Source organism: Hyla sarda, unplaced genomic scaffold, assembly GCF_029499605.1.
Source record: "Hyla sarda isolate aHylSar1 unplaced genomic scaffold, aHylSar1.hap1 scaffold_347, whole genome shotgun sequence".
In the NCBI taxonomy this organism is placed as follows: domain Eukaryota; kingdom Metazoa; phylum Chordata; class Amphibia; order Anura; family Hylidae; genus Hyla; species Hyla sarda.
The window spans coordinates 40,107-61,807 of record NW_026610230.1 but is presented as its reverse complement, the minus strand read 5'-3'; the positions used below and the strand labels follow the sequence as shown (position 1 = coordinate 61,807).

The 21,701-nt window shown below is 46.4% G+C and overlaps 7 non-coding genes and 1 pseudogene across 7 annotated transcripts; all 8 read left to right on the top strand.

Moving 5' to 3' along the window:
* Positions 1–493: 493 nt before the first annotated feature.
* LOC130331281 (U2 spliceosomal RNA) lies at positions 494–684 on the top strand. Its single transcript, XR_008874217.1, has one exon. It is a non-coding gene; the product is annotated as a U2 spliceosomal RNA (small nuclear RNA).
* Positions 685–2,773: 2,089 nt separating this feature from the next.
* LOC130331322 (U2 spliceosomal RNA) lies at positions 2,774–2,964 on the top strand. The gene has a single exon (XR_008874245.1). It is a non-coding gene; the product is annotated as a U2 spliceosomal RNA (small nuclear RNA).
* A 2,085-nt stretch (positions 2,965–5,049) lies between these two features.
* LOC130331321 (U2 spliceosomal RNA) lies at positions 5,050–5,240 on the top strand. The gene has a single exon (XR_008874244.1). It is a non-coding gene; the product is annotated as a U2 spliceosomal RNA (small nuclear RNA).
* A 2,079-nt stretch (positions 5,241–7,319) lies between these two features.
* LOC130331320 (U2 spliceosomal RNA) lies at positions 7,320–7,510 on the top strand. Its single transcript, XR_008874243.1, has one exon. It is a non-coding gene; the product is annotated as a U2 spliceosomal RNA (small nuclear RNA).
* Positions 7,511–9,595: 2,085 nt separating this feature from the next.
* Positions 9,596–9,786, top strand: LOC130331319 (U2 spliceosomal RNA). Its single transcript, XR_008874242.1, has one exon. It is a non-coding gene; the product is annotated as a U2 spliceosomal RNA (small nuclear RNA).
* A 2,082-nt stretch (positions 9,787–11,868) lies between these two features.
* On the top strand, positions 11,869–12,059 carry LOC130331318 (U2 spliceosomal RNA). Its single transcript, XR_008874241.1, has one exon. It is a non-coding gene; the product is annotated as a U2 spliceosomal RNA (small nuclear RNA).
* A 2,078-nt stretch (positions 12,060–14,137) lies between these two features.
* Positions 14,138–14,328, top strand: LOC130331317 (U2 spliceosomal RNA). The gene has a single exon (XR_008874240.1). It is a non-coding gene; the product is annotated as a U2 spliceosomal RNA (small nuclear RNA).
* Positions 14,329–16,408: 2,080 nt separating this feature from the next.
* On the top strand, positions 16,409–16,626 carry LOC130331309 (U2 spliceosomal RNA; annotated as a pseudogene).
* The last annotated feature ends 5,075 nt before the right edge of the window (positions 16,627–21,701 follow it).

Sequence of the window (21,701 nt, the reverse complement as noted above, 5' to 3'; positions counted from 1 at the left end):
CATCAGCACTGCTCTGCCTGAGCAGAACCATCACCGCCATAGGTTGTCAAATAACCCGGGTTTAACCCACACAGGTAAGTCCAATGGGGTGCAGGCATGTCCTCTATGCTTACAGCTTCCCGTGGGTGTTGGTTTGATACCGTTTGGGGACAGCCAAGGAGGCATCTGCAGGCAACAAAGGTAGGTGTGTGCTTGTGTGTGTGTTTCCTATGCAGATCCTAAGCCCAGTGTCACATGCAAGTAGGAGGAGTAAGAAGGGTTCCTGGCAAATCCGGGTTATGGATTGCATTTAAAAAGGCCCCGTGGGAGTGCAATGGGCCCCTGTCTTGCTGCTTAGCAATAATGGTATGGGTTTAGGTTCTGCTGTGTGTACTGGTGGTTGACTGCCCCCCAGCCCAGAGTGTGCATGGAAAATTGTCTGGCAGCCTCCCTGACAGCAAGCAGTGATAGTGCCCATGAAGGGGACCTTGTTGGGCCCGCCCCTTTCACGGTTATCGCTTCTTGGCCTTTTGGCTAAGATCAAGTGTAGTATCTGTTCTTATCAGTTTAATATCTGATACGTCCCCTATCTGGGGACCATATATTAAATGGATTTTTGAGAACGGGGGCCGATTTCGAAGCTTGCTTCCGTCGCCCTATGCATTGACCCGATATGGCAGTATCTTCGGGTACAGTGCACCACCCCCTTACAGGGTTAAAAAGAAAGATTCCTACTTTCATTGCTACCTGCTTGCTGGCTAGCCAGCTAGCCAGCCCTGTGGGCCTTGCTGCTGCTGCTGCAGCCAAAAAACAAAAGGTGGTGCTGCTGCTGCTGCTTCTGCTGCTTCTGCTTGTGTCTGGCCGCTGTTGGAGCGTCCAGGCACAGGACTTCTGCTGCTGCTGACTAAATGGCCTCCTTAATTGGATCATTTGAGTAGCCAGCACACCTGTGCAGGTAGGGCATGACATGATAGGCAGCTGCCTTGATAGCGGGTGGGTGCTGAATGTTCCTAATTGACAAAATAAGATTAATGCTTATGAAGAAATATAAAATCTCATCCCTTCCCCAATATCGCGCCACACCCCTACCCCTTAATTCCCTGGTTGAACTTGATGGACATATGTCTTTTTTCGACCGTACTAACTATGTAACTATGTAACATAACATGGGGGGGGGGTCTCCTGGCTGTTCACACAGGTGTGTCATTGCTGTACATTGACCATGCATTGCTTCTGTGGTATTGCAAAGGCAAAGACAAATGCTTCCAGCCATCCATTGCACTAATGGATTGGTCATCAGCTGGCTGTCTATGTCCCGCATCAATATAGACCAAAGTACAGAGGGTTAGGCTATGCTATTGTGCACCTACCTGATGCATCAGAAGGTGCGAGGCCCTTGCTAAATTCTGTGCACAGACTTTGAGATCTATACTTTAGACTGTATCTAAACCTGCTCCAACATGGACTGACATTCTGGCCTACTTTCAGCCGATGCGACTTGTCTGTCGCTGAACAGTCGCTTTTTATGTATTCAGCACCTATGTATAATGTTGTAAAAATGCTCTAGAAGCTAAAGTCGCAGAAATGTCACACATATTTGGCCTGCAACTTTCTGTGCGACAAATTCAGACAGGAAAAATCAGTATAAATCCTTAGAAAATTATCCCCCAGTGTCTCCATCTGCTGGCGGTATTGAATAAGCATTGCTGCACTGATGGGGTATGCATTAGACGAAAAAAAAGAAGAAAAAGAAGAATAATACGCCCAGAAAAGAGGCGAAAAGGAGAAAAACGTAAAAAAACGTGAAAAAAAAGTAAGAGGAAGAGAAGGGAAAAAAAGGTGGAAATGGGTTTAAAAGTGATTTCGGCGGAGAAATATATATATATATATATATATATATATATATATATATATATATATACGCGCACACACACACATATATATAAACGTATTCTCCGTTGAGATATTGCAGCCGCTGCTGTGTCCAGGCCCAGGAGCCTTAGCACTGTGCTGTGATGTCACTCAATACCACTGACATCACTAGGTGTAAACAACATCTCTCCTTTGCTGTGTATGTGACTATGGAGCTGTTTGGTGATGTCGTCTATTATGGCCTTCATAGAAGCAACAGGAGATTGTTGCATCCATCTAGAACCCTCAGAACTACAGTGCTATGATGTCACTCACTTCCACAGGCCTTGCAGAGTGTAAACAACAACAACCCAGCTTTGTTGTGTATGTAACCATAGGGATTTGTGATGTCACCTAGAACCTTCACAGCAGCGACAGCTTTATGAGGAGCATCAGCACTGCTCTGCCTGAGCAGAACCATCACCGCCATAGGTTGTCAAATAACCCGGGTTTAACCCACACAGGTAAGTCCAATGGGGTGCAGGCATGTCCTCTATGCTTACAGCTTCCCGTGGGTGTTGGTTTGATACCGTTTGGGGACAGCCAAGGAGGCATCTGCAGGCAACAAAGGTAGGTGTGTGCTTGTGTGTGTGTTTCCTATGCAGATCCTAAGCCCAGTGTCACATGCAAGTAGGAGGAGTAAGAAGGGTTCCTGGCAAATCCGGGTTATGGATTGCATTTAAAAAGGCCCCGTGGGAGTGCAATGGGCCCCTGTCTTGCTGCTTAGCAATAATGGTATGGGTTTAGGTTCTGCTGTGTGTACTGGTGGTTGACTGCCCCCCAGCCCAGAGTGTGCATGGAAAATTGTCTGGCAGCCTCCCTGACAGCAAGCAGTGATAGTGCCCATGAAGGGGACCTTGTTGGGCCCGCCCCTTTCACGGTTATCGCTTCTCGGCCTTTTGGCTAAGATCAAGTGTAGTATCTGTTCTTATCAGTTTAATATCTGATACGTCCCCTATCTGGGGACCATATATTAAATGGATTTTTGAGAACGGGGGCCGATTTCGAAGCTTGCTTCCGTCGCCCTATGCATTGACCCGATATGGCAGTATCTTCGGGTACAGTGCACCACCCCCTTACAGGGTTAAAAAGAAAGATTCCTACTTTCATTGCTACCTGCTTGCTGGCTAGCCAGCTAGCCAGCCCTGTGGGCCTTGCTGCTGCTGCAGCCAAAAAACAAAAGGTGGTGCTGCTGCTGCTGCTTCTGCTGCTTCTGCTTGTGTCTGGCCGCTGTTGGAGCGTCCAGGCACAGGACTTCTGCTGCTGCTGACTAAATGGCCTCCTTAATTGGATCATTTGAGTAGCCAGCACACCTGTGCAGGTAGGGCATGACATGATAGGCAGCTGCCTTGATAGCGGGTGGGTGCTGAATGTTCCTAATTGACAAAATAAGATTAATGCTTATGAAGAAATATAAAATCTCATCCCTTCCCCAATATCGCGCCACACCCCTACCCCTTAATTCCCTGGTTGAACTTGATGGACATATGTCTTTTTTCGACCGTACTAACTATGTAACTATGTAACATAACATGGGGGGGGGGGTCTCCTGGCTGTTCACACAGGTGTGTCATTGCTGTACATTGACCATGCATTGCTTCTGTGGTATTGCAAAGGCAAAGACAAATGCTTCCAGCCATCCATTGCACTAATGGATTGGTCATCAGCTGGCTGTCTATGTCCCGCATCAATATAGACCAAAGTACAGAGGGTTAGGCTATGCTATTGTGCACCTACCTGATGCATCAGAAGGTGCGAGGCCCTTGCTAAATTCTGTGCACAGACTTTGAGATCTATACTTTAGACTGTATCTAAACCTGCTCCAACATGGACTGACATTCTGGCCTACTTTCAGCCGATGCGACTTGTCTGTCGCTGAACAGTCGCTTTTTATGTATTCAGCACCTATGTATAATGTTGTAAAAATGCTCTAGAAGCTAAAGTCGCAGAAATGTCACACATATTTGGCCTGCAACTTTCTGTGCGACAAATTCAGACAGGAAAAATCAGTATAAATCCTTAGAAAATTATCCCCCAGTGTCTCCATCTGCTGGCGGTATTGAATAAGCATTGCTGCACTGATGGGGTATGCATTAGACGAAAAAAAAGAAGAAAAAGAAGAATAATACGCCCAGAAAAGAGGCGAAAAGGAGAAAAACGTAAAAAAACGTGAAAAAAAAGTAAGAGGAAGAGAAGGGAAAAAAAGGTGGAAATGGGTTTAAAAGTGATTTCTGCGGAGAAATATATATATATATATATATATATATATATATATATATATATATACGCGCACACACACACATATATATAAACGTATTCTCCGTTGAGATATTGCAGCCGCTGCTGTGTCCAGGCCCAGGAGCCTTAGCACTGTGCTGTGATGTCACTCAATACCACTGACATCACTAGGTGTAAACAACATCTCTCCTTTGCTGTGTATGTGACTATGGAGCTGTTTGGTGATGTCGTCTATTATGGCCTTCATAGAAGCAACAGGAGATTGTTGCATCCATCTAGAACCCTCAGAACTACAGTGCTATGATGTCACTCACTTCCACAGGCCTTGCAGAGTGTAAACAACAACAACCCAGCTTTGTTGTGTATGTAACCATAGGGATTTGTGATGTCACCTAGAACCTTCACAGCAGCGACAGCTTTATGAGGAGCATCAGCACTGCTCTGCCTGAGCAGAACCATCACCGCCATAGGTTGTCAAATAACCCGGGTTTAACCCACACAGGTAAGTCCAATGGGGTGCAGGCATGTCCTCTATGCTTACAGCTTCCCGTGGGTGTTGGTTTGATACCGTTTGGGGACAGCCAAGGAGGCATCTGCAGGCAACAAAGGTAGGTGTGTGCTTGTGTGTGTGTTTCCTATGCAGATCCTAAGCCCAGTGTCACATGCAAGTAGGAGGAGTAAGAAGGGTTCCTGGCAAATCCGGGTTATGGATTGCATTTAAAAAGGCCCCGTGGGAGTGCAATGGGCCCCTGTCTTGCTGCTTAGCAATAATGGTATGGGTTTAGGTTCTGCTGTGTGTACTGGTGGTTGACTGCCCCCCAGCCCAGAGTGTGCATGGAAAATTGTCTGGCAGCCTCCCTGACAGCAAGCAGTGATAGTGCCCATGAAGGGGACCTTGTTGGGCCCGCCCCTTTCACGGTTATCGCTTCTCGGCCTTTTGGCTAAGATCAAGTGTAGTATCTGTTCTTATCAGTTTAATATCTGATACGTCCCCTATCTGGGGACCATATATTAAATGGATTTTTGAGAACGGGGGCCGATTTCGAAGCTTGCTTCCGTCGCCCTATGCATTGACCCGATATGGCAGTATCTTCGGGTACAGTGCACCACCCCCTTACAGGGTTAAAAAGAAAGATTCCTACTTTCATTGCTACCTGCTTGCTGGCTAGCCAGCTAGCCAGCCCTGTGGGCCTTGCTGCTGCTGCAGCCAAAAAACAAAAGGTGGTGCTGCTGCTGCTGCTTCTGCTGCTTCTGCTTGTGTCTGGCCGCTGTTGGAGCGTCCAGGCACAGGACTTCTGCTGCTGCTGACTAAATGGCCTCCTTAATTGGATCATTTGAGTAGCCAGCACACCTGTGCAGGTAGGGCATGACATGATAGGCAGCTGCCTTGATAGCGGGTGGGTGCTGAATGTTCCTAATTGACAAAATAAGATTAATGCTTATGAAGAAATATAAAATCTCATCCCTTCCCCAATATCGCGCCACACCCCTACCCCTTAATTCCCTGGTTGAACTTGATGGACATATGTCTTTTTTCGACCGTACTAACTATGTAACTATGTAACATAACATGGGGGGGGGGGTCTCCTGGCTGTTCACACAGGTGTGTCATTGCTGTACATTGACCATGCATTGCTTCTGTGGTATTGCAAAGGCAAAGACAAATGCTTCCAGCCATCCATTGCACTAATGGATTGGTCATCAGCTGGCTGTCTATGTCCCGCATCAATATAGACCAAAGTACAGAGGGTTAGGCTATGCTATTGTGCACCTACCTGATGCATCAGAAGGTGCGAGGCCCTTGCTAAATTCTGTGCACAGACTTTGAGATCTATACTTTAGACTGTATCTAAACCTGCTCCAACATGGACTGACATTCTGGCCTACTTTCAGCCGATGCGACTTGTCTGTCGCTGAACAGTCGCTTTTTATGTATTCAGCACCTATGTATAATGTTGTAAAAATGCTCTAGAAGCTAAAGTCGCAGAAATGTCACACATATTTGGCCTGCAACTTTCTGTGCGACAAATTCAGACAGGAAAAATCAGTATAAATCCTTAGAAAATTATCCCCCAGTGTCTCCATCTGCTGGCGGTATTGAATAAGCATTGCTGCACTGATGGGGTATGCATTAGACGAAAAAAAAGAAGAAAAAGAAGAATAATACGCCCAGAAAAGAGGCGAAAAGGAGAAAAACGTAAAAAAACGTGAAAAAAAAGTAAGAGGAAGAGAAGGGAAAAAAAGGTGGAAATGGGTTTAAAAGTGATTTCGGCGGAGAAATATATATATATATATATATATATATATATATATATATACGCGCACACACACACATATATATAAACGTATTCTCCGTTGAGATATTGCAGCCGCTGCTGTGTCCAGGCCCAGGAGCCTTAGCACTGTGCTGTGATGTCACTCAATACCACTGACATCACTAGGTGTAAACAACATCTCTCCTTTGCTGTGTATGTGACTATGGAGCTGTTTGGTGATGTCGTCTATTATGGCCTTCATAGAAGCAACAGGAGATTGTTGCATCCATCTAGAACCCTCAGAACTACAGTGCTATGATGTCACTCACTTCCACAGGCCTTGCAGAGTGTAAACAACAACAACCCAGCTTTGTTGTGTATGTAACCATAGGGATTTGTGATGTCACCTAGAACCTTCACAGCAGCGACAGCTTTATGAGGAGCATCAGCACTGCTCTGCCTGAGCAGAACCATCACCGCCATAGGTTGTCAAATAACCCGGGTTTAACCCACACAGGTAAGTCCAATGGGGTGCAGGCATGTCCTCTATGCTTACAGCTTCCCGTGGGTGTTGGTTTGATACCGTTTGGGGACAGCCAAGGAGGCATCTGCAGGCAACAAAGGTAGGTGTGTGCTTGTGTGTGTGTTTCCTATGCAGATCCTAAGCCCAGTGTCACATGCAAGTAGGAGGAGTAAGAAGGGTTCCTGGCAAATCCGGGTTATGGATTGCATTTAAAAAGGCCCCGTGGGAGTGCAATGGGCCCCTGTCTTGCTGCTTAGCAATAATGGTATGGGTTTAGGTTCTGCTGTGTGTACTGGTGGTTGACTGCCCCCCAGCCCAGAGTGTGCATGGAAAATTGTCTGGCAGCCTCCCTGACAGCAAGCAGTGATAGTGCCCATGAAGGGGACCTTGTTGGGCCCGCCCCTTTCACGGTTATCGCTTCTCGGCCTTTTGGCTAAGATCAAGTGTAGTATCTGTTCTTATCAGTTTAATATCTGATACGTCCCCTATCTGGGGACCATATATTAAATGGATTTTTGAGAACGGGGGCCGATTTCGAAGCTTGCTTCCGTCGCCCTATGCATTGACCCGATATGGCAGTATCTTCGGGTACAGTGCACCACCCCCTTACAGGGTTAAAAAGAAAGATTCCTACTTTCATTGCTACCTGCTTGCTGGCTAGCCAGCTAGCCAGCCCTGTGGGCCTTGCTGCTGCTGCAGCCAAAAAACAAAAGGTGGTGCTGCTGCTGCTGCTTCTGCTGCTTCTGCTTGTGTCTGGCCGCTGTTGGAGCGTCCAGGCACAGGACTTCTGCTGCTGCTGACTAAATGGCCTCCTTAATTGGATCATTTGAGTAGCCAGCACACCTGTGCAGGTAGGGCATGACATGATAGGCAGCTGCCTTGATAGCGGGTGGGTGCTGAATGTTCCTAATTGACAAAATAAGATTAATGCTTATGAAGAAATATAAAATCTCATCCCTTCCCCAATATCGCGCCACACCCCTACCCCTTAATTCCCTGGTTGAACTTGATGGACATATGTCTTTTTTCGACCGTACTAACTATGTAACTATGTAACATAACATGGGGGGGGGTCTCCTGGCTGTTCACACAGGTGTGTCATTGCTGTACATTGACCATGCATTGCTTCTGTGGTATTGCAAAGGCAAAGACAAATGCTTCCAGCCATCCATTGCACTAATGGATTGGTCATCAGCTGGCTGTCTATGTCCCGCATCAATATAGACCAAAGTACAGAGGGTTAGGCTATGCTATTGTGCACCTACCTGATGCATCAGAAGGTGCGAGGCCCTTGCTAAATTCTGTGCACAGACTTTGAGATCTATACTTTAGACTGTATCTAAACCTGCTCCAACATGGACTGACATTCTGGCCTACTTTCAGCCGATGCGACTTGTCTGTCGCTGAACAGTCGCTTTTTATGTATTCAGCACCTATGTATAATGTTGTAAAAATGCTCTAGAAGCTAAAGTCGCAGAAATGTCACACATATTTGGCCTGCAACTTTCTGTGCGACAAATTCAGACAGGAAAAATCAGTATAAATCCTTAGAAAATTATCCCCCAGTGTCTCCATCTGCTGGCGGTATTGAATAAGCATTGCTGCACTGATGGGGTATGCATTAGACGAAAAAAAAGAAGAAAAAGAAGAATAATACGCCCAGAAAAGAGGCGAAAAGGAGAAAAACGTAAAAAAACGTGAAAAAAAAGTAAGAGGAAGAGAAGGGAAAAAAAGGTGGAAATGGGTTTAAAAGTGATTTCGGCGGAGAAATATATATATATATATATATATATATATATATATATATATATATATACGCGCACACACACACATATATATAAACGTATTCTCCGTTGAGATATTGCAGCCGCTGCTGTGTCCAGGCCCAGGAGCCTTAGCACTGTGCTGTGATGTCACTCAATACCACTGACATCACTAGGTGTAAACAACATCTCTCCTTTGCTGTGTATGTGACTATGGAGCTGTTTGGTGATGTCGTCTATTATGGCCTTCATAGAAGCAACAGGAGATTGTTGCATCCATCTAGAACCCTCAGAACTACAGTGCTATGATGTCACTCACTTCCACAGGCCTTGCAGAGTGTAAACAACAACAACCCAGCTTTGTTGTGTATGTAACCATAGGGATTTGTGATGTCACCTAGAACCTTCACAGCAGCGACAGCTTTATGAGGAGCATCAGCACTGCTCTGCCTGAGCAGAACCATCACCGCCATAGGTTGTCAAATAACCCGGGTTTAACCCACACAGGTAAGTCCAATGGGGTGCAGGCATGTCCTCTATGCTTACAGCTTCCCGTGGGTGTTGGTTTGATACCGTTTGGGGACAGCCAAGGAGGCATCTGCAGGCAACAAAGGTAGGTGTGTGCTTGTGTGTGTGTTTCCTATGCAGATCCTAAGCCCAGTGTCACATGCAAGTAGGAGGAGTAAGAAGGGTTCCTGGCAAATCCGGGTTATGGATTGCATTTAAAAAGGCCCCGTGGGAGTGCAATGGGCCCCTGTCTTGCTGCTTAGCAATAATGGTATGGGTTTAGGTTCTGCTGTGTGTACTGGTGGTTGACTGCCCCCCAGCCCAGAGTGTGCATGGAAAATTGTCTGGCAGCCTCCCTGACAGCAAGCAGTGATAGTGCCCATGAAGGGGACCTTGTTGGGCCCGCCCCTTTCACGGTTATCGCTTCTCGGCCTTTTGGCTAAGATCAAGTGTAGTATCTGTTCTTATCAGTTTAATATCTGATACGTCCCCTATCTGGGGACCATATATTAAATGGATTTTTGAGAACGGGGGCCGATTTCGAAGCTTGCTTCCGTCGCCCTATGCATTGACCCGATATGGCAGTATCTTCGGGTACAGTGCACCACCCCCTTACAGGGTTAAAAAGAAAGATTCCTACTTTCATTGCTACCTGCTTGCTGGCTAGCCAGCTAGCCAGCCCTGTGGGCCTTGCTGCTGCTGCAGCCAAAAAACAAAAGGTGGTGCTGCTGCTGCTGCTTCTGCTGCTTCTGCTTGTGTCTGGCCGCTGTTGGAGCGTCCAGGCACAGGACTTCTGCTGCTGCTGACTAAATGGCCTCCTTAATTGGATCATTTGAGTAGCCAGCACACCTGTGCAGGTAGGGCATGACATGATAGGCAGCTGCCTTGATAGCGGGTGGGTGCTGAATGTTCCTAATTGACAAAATAAGATTAATGCTTATGAAGAAATATAAAATCTCATCCCTTCCCCAATATCGCGCCACACCCCTACCCCTTAATTCCCTGGTTGAACTTGATGGACATATGTCTTTTTTCGACCGTACTAACTATGTAACTATGTAACATAACATGGGGGGGGGGTCTCCTGGCTGTTCACACAGGTGTGTCATTGCTGTACATTGACCATGCATTGCTTCTGTGGTATTGCAAAGGCAAAGACAAATGCTTCCAGCCATCCATTGCACTAATGGATTGGTCATCAGCTGGCTGTCTATGTCCCGCATCAATATAGACCAAAGTACAGAGGGTTAGGCTATGCTATTGTGCACCTACCTGATGCATCAGAAGGTGCGAGGCCCTTGCTAAATTCTGTGCACAGACTTTGAGATCTATACTTTAGACTGTATCTAAACCTGCTCCAACATGGACTGACATTCTGGCCTACTTTCAGCCGATGCGACTTGTCTGTCGCTGAACAGTCGCTTTTTATGTATTCAGCACCTATGTATAATGTTGTAAAAATGCTCTAGAAGCTAAAGTCGCAGAAATGTCACACATATTTGGCCTGCAACTTTCTGTGCGACAAATTCAGACAGGAAAAATCAGTATAAATCCTTAGAAAATTATCCCCCAGTGTCTCCATCTGCTGGCGGTATTGAATAAGCATTGCTGCACTGATGGGGTATGCATTAGACGAAAAAAAAGAAGAAAAAGAAGAATAATACGCCCAGAAAAGAGGCGAAAAGGAGAAAAACGTAAAAAAACGTGAAAAAAAAGTAAGAGGAAGAGAAGGGAAAAAAAGGTGGAAATGGGTTTAAAAGTGATTTCGGCGGAGAAATATATATATATATATATATATATATATATATATATATATATACGCGCACACACACACATATATATAAACGTATTCTCCGTTGAGATATTGCAGCCGCTGCTGTGTCCAGGCCCAGGAGCCTTAGCACTGTGCTGTGATGTCACTCAATACCACTGACATCACTAGGTGTAAACAACATCTCTCCTTTGCTGTGTATGTGACTATGGAGCTGTTTGGTGATGTCGTCTATTATGGCCTTCATAGAAGCAACAGGAGATTGTTGCATCCATCTAGAACCCTCAGAACTACAGTGCTATGATGTCACTCACTTCCACAGGCCTTGCAGAGTGTAAACAACAACAACCCAGCTTTGTTGTGTATGTAACCATAGGGATTTGTGATGTCACCTAGAACCTTCACAGCAGCGACAGCTTTATGAGGAGCATCAGCACTGCTCTGCCTGAGCAGAACCATCACCGCCATAGGTTGTCAAATAACCCGGGTTTAACCCACACAGGTAAGTCCAATGGGGTGCAGGCATGTCCTCTATGCTTACAGCTTCCCGTGGGTGTTGGTTTGATACCGTTTGGGGACAGCCAAGGAGGCATCTGCAGGCAACAAAGGTAGGTGTGTGCTTGTGTGTGTGTTTCCTATGCAGATCCTAAGCCCAGTGTCACATGCAAGTAGGAGGAGTAAGAAGGGTTCCTGGCAAATCCGGGTTATGGATTGCATTTAAAAAGGCCCCGTGGGAGTGCAATGGGCCCCTGTCTTGCTGCTTAGCAATAATGGTATGGGTTTAGGTTCTGCTGTGTGTACTGGTGGTTGACTGCCCCCCAGCCCAGAGTGTGCATGGAAAATTGTCTGGCAGCCTCCCTGACAGCAAGCAGTGATAGTGCCCATGAAGGGGACCTTGTTGGGCCCGCCCCTTTCACGGTTATCGCTTCTCGGCCTTTTGGCTAAGATCAAGTGTAGTATCTGTTCTTATCAGTTTAATATCTGATACGTCCCCTATCTGGGGACCATATATTAAATGGATTTTTGAGAACGGGGGCCGATTTCGAAGCTTGCTTCCGTCGCCCTATGCATTGACCCGATATGGCAGTATCTTCGGGTACAGTGCACCACCCCCTTACAGGGTTAAAAAGAAAGATTCCTACTTTCATTGCTACCTGCTTGCTGGCTAGCCAGCTAGCCAGCCCTGTGGGCCTTGCTGCTGCTGCAGCCAAAAAACAAAAGGTGGTGCTGCTGCTGCTGCTTCTGCTGCTTCTGCTTGTGTCTGGCCGCTGTTGGAGCGTCCAGGCACAGGACTTCTGCTGCTGCTGACTAAATGGCCTCCTTAATTGGATCATTTGAGTAGCCAGCACACCTGTGCAGGTAGGGCATGACATGATAGGCAGCTGCCTTGATAGCGGGTGGGTGCTGAATGTTCCTAATTGACAAAATAAGATTAATGCTTATGAAGAAATATAAAATCTCATCCCTTCCCCAATATCGCGCCACACCCCTACCCCTTAATTCCCTGGTTGAACTTGATGGACATATGTCTTTTTTCGACCGTACTAACTATGTAACTATGTAACATAACATGGGGGGGGGGTCTCCTGGCTGTTCACACAGGTGTGTCATTGCTGTACATTGACCATGCATTGCTTCTGTGGTATTGCAAAGGCAAAGACAAATGCTTCCAGCCATCCATTGCACTAATGGATTGGTCATCAGCTGGCTGTCTATGTCCCGCATCAATATAGACCAAAGTACAGAGGGTTAGGCTATGCTATTGTGCACCTACCTGATGCATCAGAAGGTGCGAGGCCCTTGCTAAATTCTGTGCACAGACTTTGAGATCTATACTTTAGACTGTATCTAAACCTGCTCCAACATGGACTGACATTCTGGCCTACTTTCAGCCGATGCGACTTGTCTGTCGCTGAACAGTCGCTTTTTATGTATTCAGCACCTATGTATAATGTTGTAAAAATGCTCTAGAAGCTAAAGTCGCAGAAATGTCACACATATTTGGCCTGCAACTTTCTGTGCGACAAATTCAGACAGGAAAAATCAGTATAAATCCTTAGAAAATTATCCCCCAGTGTCTCCATCTGCTGGCGGTATTGAATAAGCATTGCTGCACTGATGGGGTATGCATTAGACGAAAAAAAAGAAGAAAAAGAAGAATAATACGCCCAGAAAAGAGGCGAAAAGGAGAAAAACGTAAAAAAACGTGAAAAAAAAGTAAGAGGAAGAGAAGGGAAAAAAAGGTGGAAATGGGTTTAAAAGTGATTTCGGCGGAGAAATATATATATATATATATATATATATATATATATATATACGCGCACACACACACATATATATAAACGTATTCTCCGTTGAGATATTGCAGCCGCTGCTGTGTCCAGGCCCAGGAGCCTTAGCACTGTGCTGTGATGTCACTCAATACCACTGACATCACTAGGTGTAAACAACATCTCTCCTTTGCTGTGTATGTGACTATGGAGCTGTTTGGTGATGTCGTCTATTATGGCCTTCATAGAAGCAACAGGAGATTGTTGCATCCATCTAGAACCCTCAGAACTACAGTGCTATGATGTCACTCACTTCCACAGGCCTTGCAGAGTGTAAACAACAACAACCCAGCTTTGTTGTGTATGTAACCATAGGGATTTGTGATGTCACCTAGAACCTTCACAGCAGCGACAGCTTTATGAGGAGCATCAGCACTGCTCTGCCTGAGCAGAACCATCACCGCCATAGGTTGTCAAATAACCCGGGTTTAACCCACACAGGTAAGTCCAATGGGGTGCAGGCATGTCCTCTATGCTTACAGCTTCCCGTGGGTGTTGGTTTGATACCGTTTGGGGACAGCCAAGGAGGCATCTGCAGGCAACAAAGGTAGGTGTGTGCTTGTGTGTGTGTTTCCTATGCAGATCCTAAGCCCAGTGTCACATGCAAGTAGGAGGAGTAAGAAGGGTTCCTGGCAAATCCGGGTTATGGATTGCATTTAAAAAGGCCCCGTGGGAGTGCAATGGGCCCCTGTCTTGCTGCTTAGCAATAATGGTATGGGTTTAGGTTCTGCTGTGTGTACTGGTGGTTGACTGCCCCCCAGCCCAGAGTGTGCATGGAAAATTGTCTGGCAGCCTCCCTGACAGCAAGCAGTGATAGTGCCCATGAAGGGGACCTTGTTGGGCCCGCCCCTTTCACGGTTATCGCTTCTCGGCCTTTTGGCTAAGATCAAGTGTAGTATCTGTTCTTATCAGTTTAATATCTGATACGTCCCCTATCTGGGGACCATATATTAAATGGATTTTTGAGAACGGGGGCCGATTTCGAAGCTTGCTTCCGTCGCCCTATGCATTGACCCGATATGGCAGTATCTTCGGGTACAGTGCACCACCCCCTTACAGGGTTAAAAAGAAAGATTCCTACTTTCATTGCTACCTGCTTGCTGGCTAGCCAGCTAGCCAGCCCTGTGGGCCTTGCTGCTGCTGCAGCCAAAAAACAAAAGGTGGTGCTGCTGCTGCTGCTTCTGCTGCTTCTGCTTGTGTCTGGCCGCTGTTGGAGCGTCCAGGCACAGGACTTCTGCTGCTGCTGACTAAATGGCCTCCTTAATTGGATCATTTGAGTAGCCAGCACACCTGTGCAGGTAGGGCATGACATGATAGGCAGCTGCCTTGATAGCGGGTGGGTGCTGAATGTTCCTAATTGACAAAATAAGATTAATGCTTATGAAGAAATATAAAATCTCATCCCTTCCCCAATATCGCGCCACACCCCTACCCCTTAATTCCCTGGTTGAACTTGATGGACATATGTCTTTTTTCGACCGTACTAACTATGTAACTATGTAACATAACATGGGGGGGGGGTCTCCTGGCTGTTCACACAGATGTGTCATTGCTGTACATTGACCATGCATTGCTTCTGTGGTATTGCAAAGGCAAAGACAAATGCTTCCAGCCATCCATTGCACTAATGGATTGGTCATCAGCTGGCTGTCTATGTCCCGCATCAATATAGACCAAAGTACAGAGGGTTAGGCTATGCTATTGTGCACCTACCTGATGCATCAGAAGGTGCGAGGCCCTTGCTAAATTCTGTGCACAGACTTTGAGATCTATACTTTAGACTGTATCTAAACCTGCTCCAACATGGACTGACATTCTGGCCTACTTTCAGCCGATGCGACTTGTCTGTCGCTGAACAGTCGCTTTTTATGTATTCAGCACCTATGTATAATGTTGTAAAAATGCTCTAGAAGCTAAAGTCGCAGAAATGTCACACATATTTGGCCTGCAACTTTCTGTGCGACAAATTCAGACAGGAAAAATCAGTATAAATCCTTAGAAAATTATCCCCCAGTGTCTCCATCTGCTGGCGGTATTGAATAAGCATTGCTGCACTGATGGGGTATGCATTAGACGAAAAAAAAGAAGAAAAAGAAGAATAATACGCCCAGAAAAGAGGCGAAAAGGAGAAAAACGTAAAAAAACGTGAAAAAAAAGTAAGAGGAAGAGAAGGGAAAAAAAGGTGGAAATGGGTTTAAAAGTGATTTCGGCGGAGAAATATATATATATATATATATATATATATATATATATATATACGCGCACACACACACATATATATAAACGTATTCTCCGTTGAGATATTGCAGCCGCTGCTGTGTCCAGGCCCAGGAGCCTTAGCACTGTGCTGTGATGTCACTCAATACCACTGACATCACTAGGTGTAAACAACATCTCTCCTTTGCTGTGTATGTGACTATGGAGCTGTTTGGTGATGTCGTCTATTATGGCCTTCATAGAAGCAACAGGAGATTGTTGCATCCATCTAGAACCCTCAGAACTACAGTGCTATGATGTCACTCACTTCCACAGGCCTTGCAGAGTGTAAACAACAACAACCCAGCTTTGTTGTGTATGTAACCATAGGGATTTGTGATGTCACCTAGAACCTTCACAGCAGCGACAGCTTTATGAGGAGCATCAGCACTGCTCTGCCTGAGCAGAACCATCACCGCCATAGGTTGTCAAATAACCCGGGTTTAACCCACACAGGTAAGTCCAATGGGGTGCAGGCATGTCCTCTATGCTTACAGCTTCCCGTGGGTGTTGGTTTGATACCGTTTGGGGACAGCCAAGGAGGCATCTGCAGGCAACAAAGGTAGGTGTGTGCTTGTGTGTGTGTTTCCTATGCAGATCCTAAGCCCAGTGTCACATGCAAGTAGGAGGAGTAAGAAGGGTTCCTGGCAAATCCGGGTTATGGATTGCATTTAAAAAGGCCCCGTGGGAGTGCAATGGGCCCCTGTCTTGCTGCTTAGCAATAATGGTATGGGTTTAGGTTCTGCTGTGTGTACTGGTGGTTGACTGCCCCCCAGCCCAGAGTGTGCATGGAAAATTGTCTGGCAGCCTCCCTGACAGCAAGCAGTGATAGTGCCCATGAAGGGGACCTTGTTGGGCCCGCCCCTTTCACGGTTATCGCTTCTCGGCCTTTTGGCTAAGATCAAGTGTAGTATCTGCATTTGGTCTGGTCGGAAGGTGTCTGTGGTACCCCGCTTCTCGGCCTTGGGGGATTGTCTCTCCTTACGGAGGGACTTCACCCCCTTGCTGCTATTGGGGAGCGGGCTTAGTCCACGGACAACGGGTTGCGATCCCCCTGTCTCTGGGACCTTGTGTCTCAGAAGGCATTTTCGGTACGTTGAGCGTTACCTGTAGCTTCGGAAGCACCTAGGGTACCCCCGACCTCTGCCTTGGGTAAGGGTTCCGCTTTTATAGCGGGATTCCGAGCCCCTGCTGCTATTGGGGAAGGGGCTTAGTCCCTGGGTGTGGAAGATGCCATTCTCCTGGGCTTTCCCCTCTGGGGAAATGTCGATGCGAAATACCATCCGCATAGAGGTGTCGGAGAGCCATCGTCAGTTGAAGAACCTCCGCTTCATTGCGGAGGTGATTCTTCTTGACTACTTCCGCCTCAATAGGGAGGACATCCTGTGTCTAAATGACCAGGAAAGCCGTGGCCTGTATACCGTCACCTTCACGGCCACGGCGTGTTGCGATAACATCTATGCAACCTTGTCTGGTGCGGACCAGAGGGACGATCGACTCGACGGTCTTTCGTTCCAGTTCCTCTATGGTGAGGAACATATACCGTTGGTGGTGGCTATGCACAGCCCTCATGTGACCACGGAGGATATAGCCACTTTTCTTCGGCGATACTGCGAAGAGGTGCGATTCGCAAACAAAATCTTGAACTCCGTGCGGTTCTGGAACGGCAAGAGGAAGTTCTGGGTCAAGCTCCGTAAGGATCCCGGTGGTATTGGGGGTCTTTGCCATCCGCCCCCAAATTTTGCCATCGGGAGAGTTCGGGGCTTCCTGTTCTATCCTCAAATGCCTATGTATTGCCGAAATTGCTTGAGGTTTGGCCACACCCAGGAGACCTGCGGCGCGGAGCGTGTGATTCGCTGCAATAGGTGTGGCCAAGAAGGTCACATAGCCTCAAGATGTAGCCATACGATAAGGTGCAACCTCTGCGGAGAGGAAAATCACGATTTTAATTCCTGTCCCCATAAAGCAAAAACTACGATGGGTGGGTCAAGGCTGGGCCCACCCAAAGAGGGGACAGGACAAAAGACGTCCTTTTTTAAGATGCCCAAACCCCAGATGGCAGGTACTGATGGGTCCAGGCCCAAGACCTCTGGTGCTCCATCGGGGGGCCCACCGGTGGTAGTGCTAGGGGGAGGCCATGGGGATTCCACGAAGCCCGGGCGGGTGATCGAGTTTACTGCCCGGGAAATTGAAAGACGTCGATCGACTTCCTACCTGGCTCAAGAGCCCGCCGAAACTTCTGAAGGGGGCTCACCTGTGGCGGGTGGCAGCCGACGGGCCTCGGTGGGGGCAAAAGTGGACCCAAAATTGCAGCATAAGCCAGGTACTGGCTTGGCCCAGGGTCGCCCTGCTCCGGACGAAGAGGCCCCGGTGAAAGCCCGCCGGAAGGGGAGCCAGGTGGCCAGGTCTGAGCCCGGTCCTGTTACTCCGCCTATACAGGACAGGGCCAAGAAGACAAGTGGCGCCAAACCAGGGTTTGCTGCCCCGCCAGCAGTGGACCCGGTGGGTAAAACTGGCCATCGTCGATCGATGGGGAAGTTGGAGCAACAGTCCTCAGCAACGCTTGCTGGGGAACAAGCGATGAAAACTTCCCAAGGTAGCGGCAAAGGTTCCGGAAAAGAGGCCTCACAGGCCCCTGTGCAGCAGTTCCAGTCGTCAAATGATGAAAGAAGACGCAGATCCATCAGCCGGGGGCCAGAGATTACATCGAGTGAGAGCAACACAGAGGATATGGACAGCAGTGTGACATTTAAAAGACAAAGAGAAGAAGAAGAGGAAGACATTCAAAGGAAAGCGGCGTGCCGTAGTTCGGACGAGAGCGAGCTCAGGGTCGGGGCATCATCGATCTCAAGCTCCGACCCTCAGAACATCAAGGAGCTGATGACCCCGCAGGCGGGGGATGACGGTACGCAGCTTATTATTGACTTTGATTCTCCAAGCACGGACTCTCCATAAACTATGCCTATCCCTGTAAAAATTGCCTCACTCAATGTGAGGTCCTTAAAGAGCCCTGATCGCAGGGCTGCTTTATTTTCTTATCTAGAGACATGTGACTTTGACCTTTGCCTGCTACAAGAATGTGGAATCCCTAGTAAAATGGACTATAAAGACTTAAAAGAAGACTGGAAGCTGGGCCCATCCATATGGTCCGGTGCAAATGACTGTCGTTCTGTGGGTGTTGGGCTGCTCTGCCGAGGCCAGTCCTTTTCTATTCATACAGTAACTGAGATTGTGCCTGGCAGAGCTCTTTTAATTCATCTATATTTTAATGGACTTTTAATTCGTGTTTTAAATGTGTATGCCCCTCCTGATAAACAGGAGCGGGCAGAACTATTTGAAATTTTACCACTGTTTTGTGTTGGGTCTTCCCCCCTGCTGGTGGGAGGTGATTTTAACTGCATACGTGATGGGGAACACCGGCAGGGTGGGGATATTAATCGTAAAGACCGCACTTCTTACCTGCTTAAAAATTTTATTGATGATTTTAATTTGAAAGATTGCTGGAAGGATCTCTTGCCGGAGGACCCAGGCGCCACATGGTCCAATGGAAGAGTGAGCTCCAGAATCGATTTTATTTTTTCCTCTAGAGCTTTTAAACCCCTGAAATGCACGCTCGAGCAGAATATCTTCTCTGATCATAAGCTCCTCTTGGTGGGCCTGGAGCTAGAGGGGGAGCAAAAAGCAAAAAGGGGCCTCTGGAGATTAAACACCACACTCCTAGAGGACCCTGAGATAAAAGAGGAGTTTGTGCGGACCTACCAATGCTGGCAATCACAAAGAAAACCCCACGAGCCTATGCTGCACTGGTGGGAGGGCACCAAATCTAAAATCAGATTTTTTTTTATCAAAGCAGGTAAGAAGAAGGCAAAAATGGAAAAACTGTGGTTTTATGTTCTTAACATGCGTTTAAATGTACTTTTTAAATTGAAAGAAGCTGGTATGGATGTAGAAAATGATATTTTAAACCTTAAAACTGAAATAAAACATGCCATAGAAAAGAAAGGGAAACAAATCATTTTTAACTCACATGTGCAGCACCTGGAGGAGGGCGAGAAATGTTCCCGTTTCTTTTTTAAAAAAGTGATGAATAGGAGGGATATCATCCAAAACCTTGAGGGTGAATCCACTCCAAAAGGCATGTTAGATGCAGTTTTTAACTTCTACCAGCTTCTTTTTAATAAGAAAGATCTTAATCCATCCTTTTTAGAACATGTTCTTAATTCCCTTGATTTTAAGCTAGATGTTTTAGACCAGGAGGTTTTATCCCGTGATCTTAACTTAGATGAACTTTTATTTGTTTTTAAAAGTTTTTCTAGTGGGAAGGCCCCTGGGGAAGATGGTTTACCCATCGAATTTTATTTAGCTTTTTGGGATATTTTAAAGGATGATATGGTTTTATTGTATAAAGAAACTTTTATTGTTAATGAACTTCCCCCTTCCTGGAGGAGGGGGATTGTATCATTACTTTTTAAAAAGGGTGAAAAGGATATGCTAAAAAATTGGCGCCCCATCACACTTTTAAATGTTGATTATAAAGTTTTAGCCAAGTTATTAGCTGTCCGTTTTAAACCTTTCATTCATAAATTAATTCACCCAAATCAGGTTTGTGGGGTACCTGGAAGGTCTATAGCTGAATCCCTAAATATTTTAAGAGATGTTTTATGGTATTTTAAGGATAGAAATCAAACTGTAGCAATTTTATCCTTAGACTTTGAAAAAGCCTTTGATAGGGTCTCCCATGAATACCTGTTTTTAGTTCTTAAAAAGATGGCAGTGCCTGAAACGATTTTAAGCCGAATCATGCTTTTATACCGATCCTGTTTTAGTCAAGTCTCTGTTAATGGCTTTTTAACCAGCGGTGTTCCTCTTTTATCAGGTGTCAAACAGGGCTGCCCCCTGTCCCCACTCCTTTTTATTTGCGCAATCGAACCACTGATGGCCCTCCTCAGAAAAGACCGGGTAGTAAGAGGCGTACCGATACCTGGTGGAGGAGGGACCCATCTAAAGGTGTTGGGGTACATGGATGATGTCACCATACTGTGCCCGGACTCTCCATCCATGAGGGGGGCATTGAGGAACACCAGCTATTTCTGCGAGGTCTCTGGTTTTAAGCTAAACACAGATAAATGTGACTGTTTTTATATTGGCTCCTGGGATTCATCCATCACCCCAGGAGTCACAATGCAACAGGATCAAATTAAAGTTTTAGGTATTGTTTTTAACCAGGTCAATGATGGGAGCCCTAACTGGGATTCAGCTATAGCTAAGATGGAGAAGAAGATTTTAATGTGGAATCTTAGAAACCTTACCATGGAGGGGAAGATTTTAATAATAAAGATGGTTTTACTCCCTATTATGCTATACATTGCCATGGTATTTCCTCCATCTATTTTATACATTAAAAAAGTAACTAGAATTGTTTTTACTTTTTTATGGGGTTCAAAAATGGAGAAATTAAAGCGTGATTTTATGTACAAAAGTAAAGATAATGGCGGGAAAGATGTTCCTAACCTTTTTACTTTCTTTTACATAAAGTATTTCTGTTTCTGTTTTAAAATTATTAAATCCGATGGCATTTTTAGCTGCTTTTTAAGGTACGCTGCGGGCATGGTTTTTAAAAGATGGTTGCGCATCCCTCTGAACGCTCCGGTGCTTCTGTGTCCCCCAAAACATTATGTGGTGTTGGAAAAGACAGTCAGGCTCCTAGGTCTCCAAGATTTGGAGCCTGACATACTGGGGGACCAGAGAAAGGTATCAAAGGTCCTCAGGCGGAGTGAGGTTACCCTGGCAGTGTCCAATTTCACACAGGCAAGATCCAAAAAGGTATGGCGGAACGTGTACGGGAAGTTTCTGGCGAATGTACACAGGGATCTTGCCTGGGCAATCGTCCACCAGTGCCTCCCTACTCGTGAGTTTCAGCACAGGCGAGGACTGGTGGCGAGAGCCAAGTGCCCGAGAGATGGCTGCGGAGTGGACGAAACGGTGCTGCACATATTTTGGAACTGCCCTTTTGCACGGGAGCTTTGGAGGAAGGTAGGCCCACTTTTGAAGTGGGCCTGCGGCCTAAAAGATTTTAATCACGAATGTGTCTTTTACGGTCTTTTTAACTGCCCCAATTTTAAACAGCAGATGATCTGCTGGATGATTATTAATTGTTTTAAAAATGCC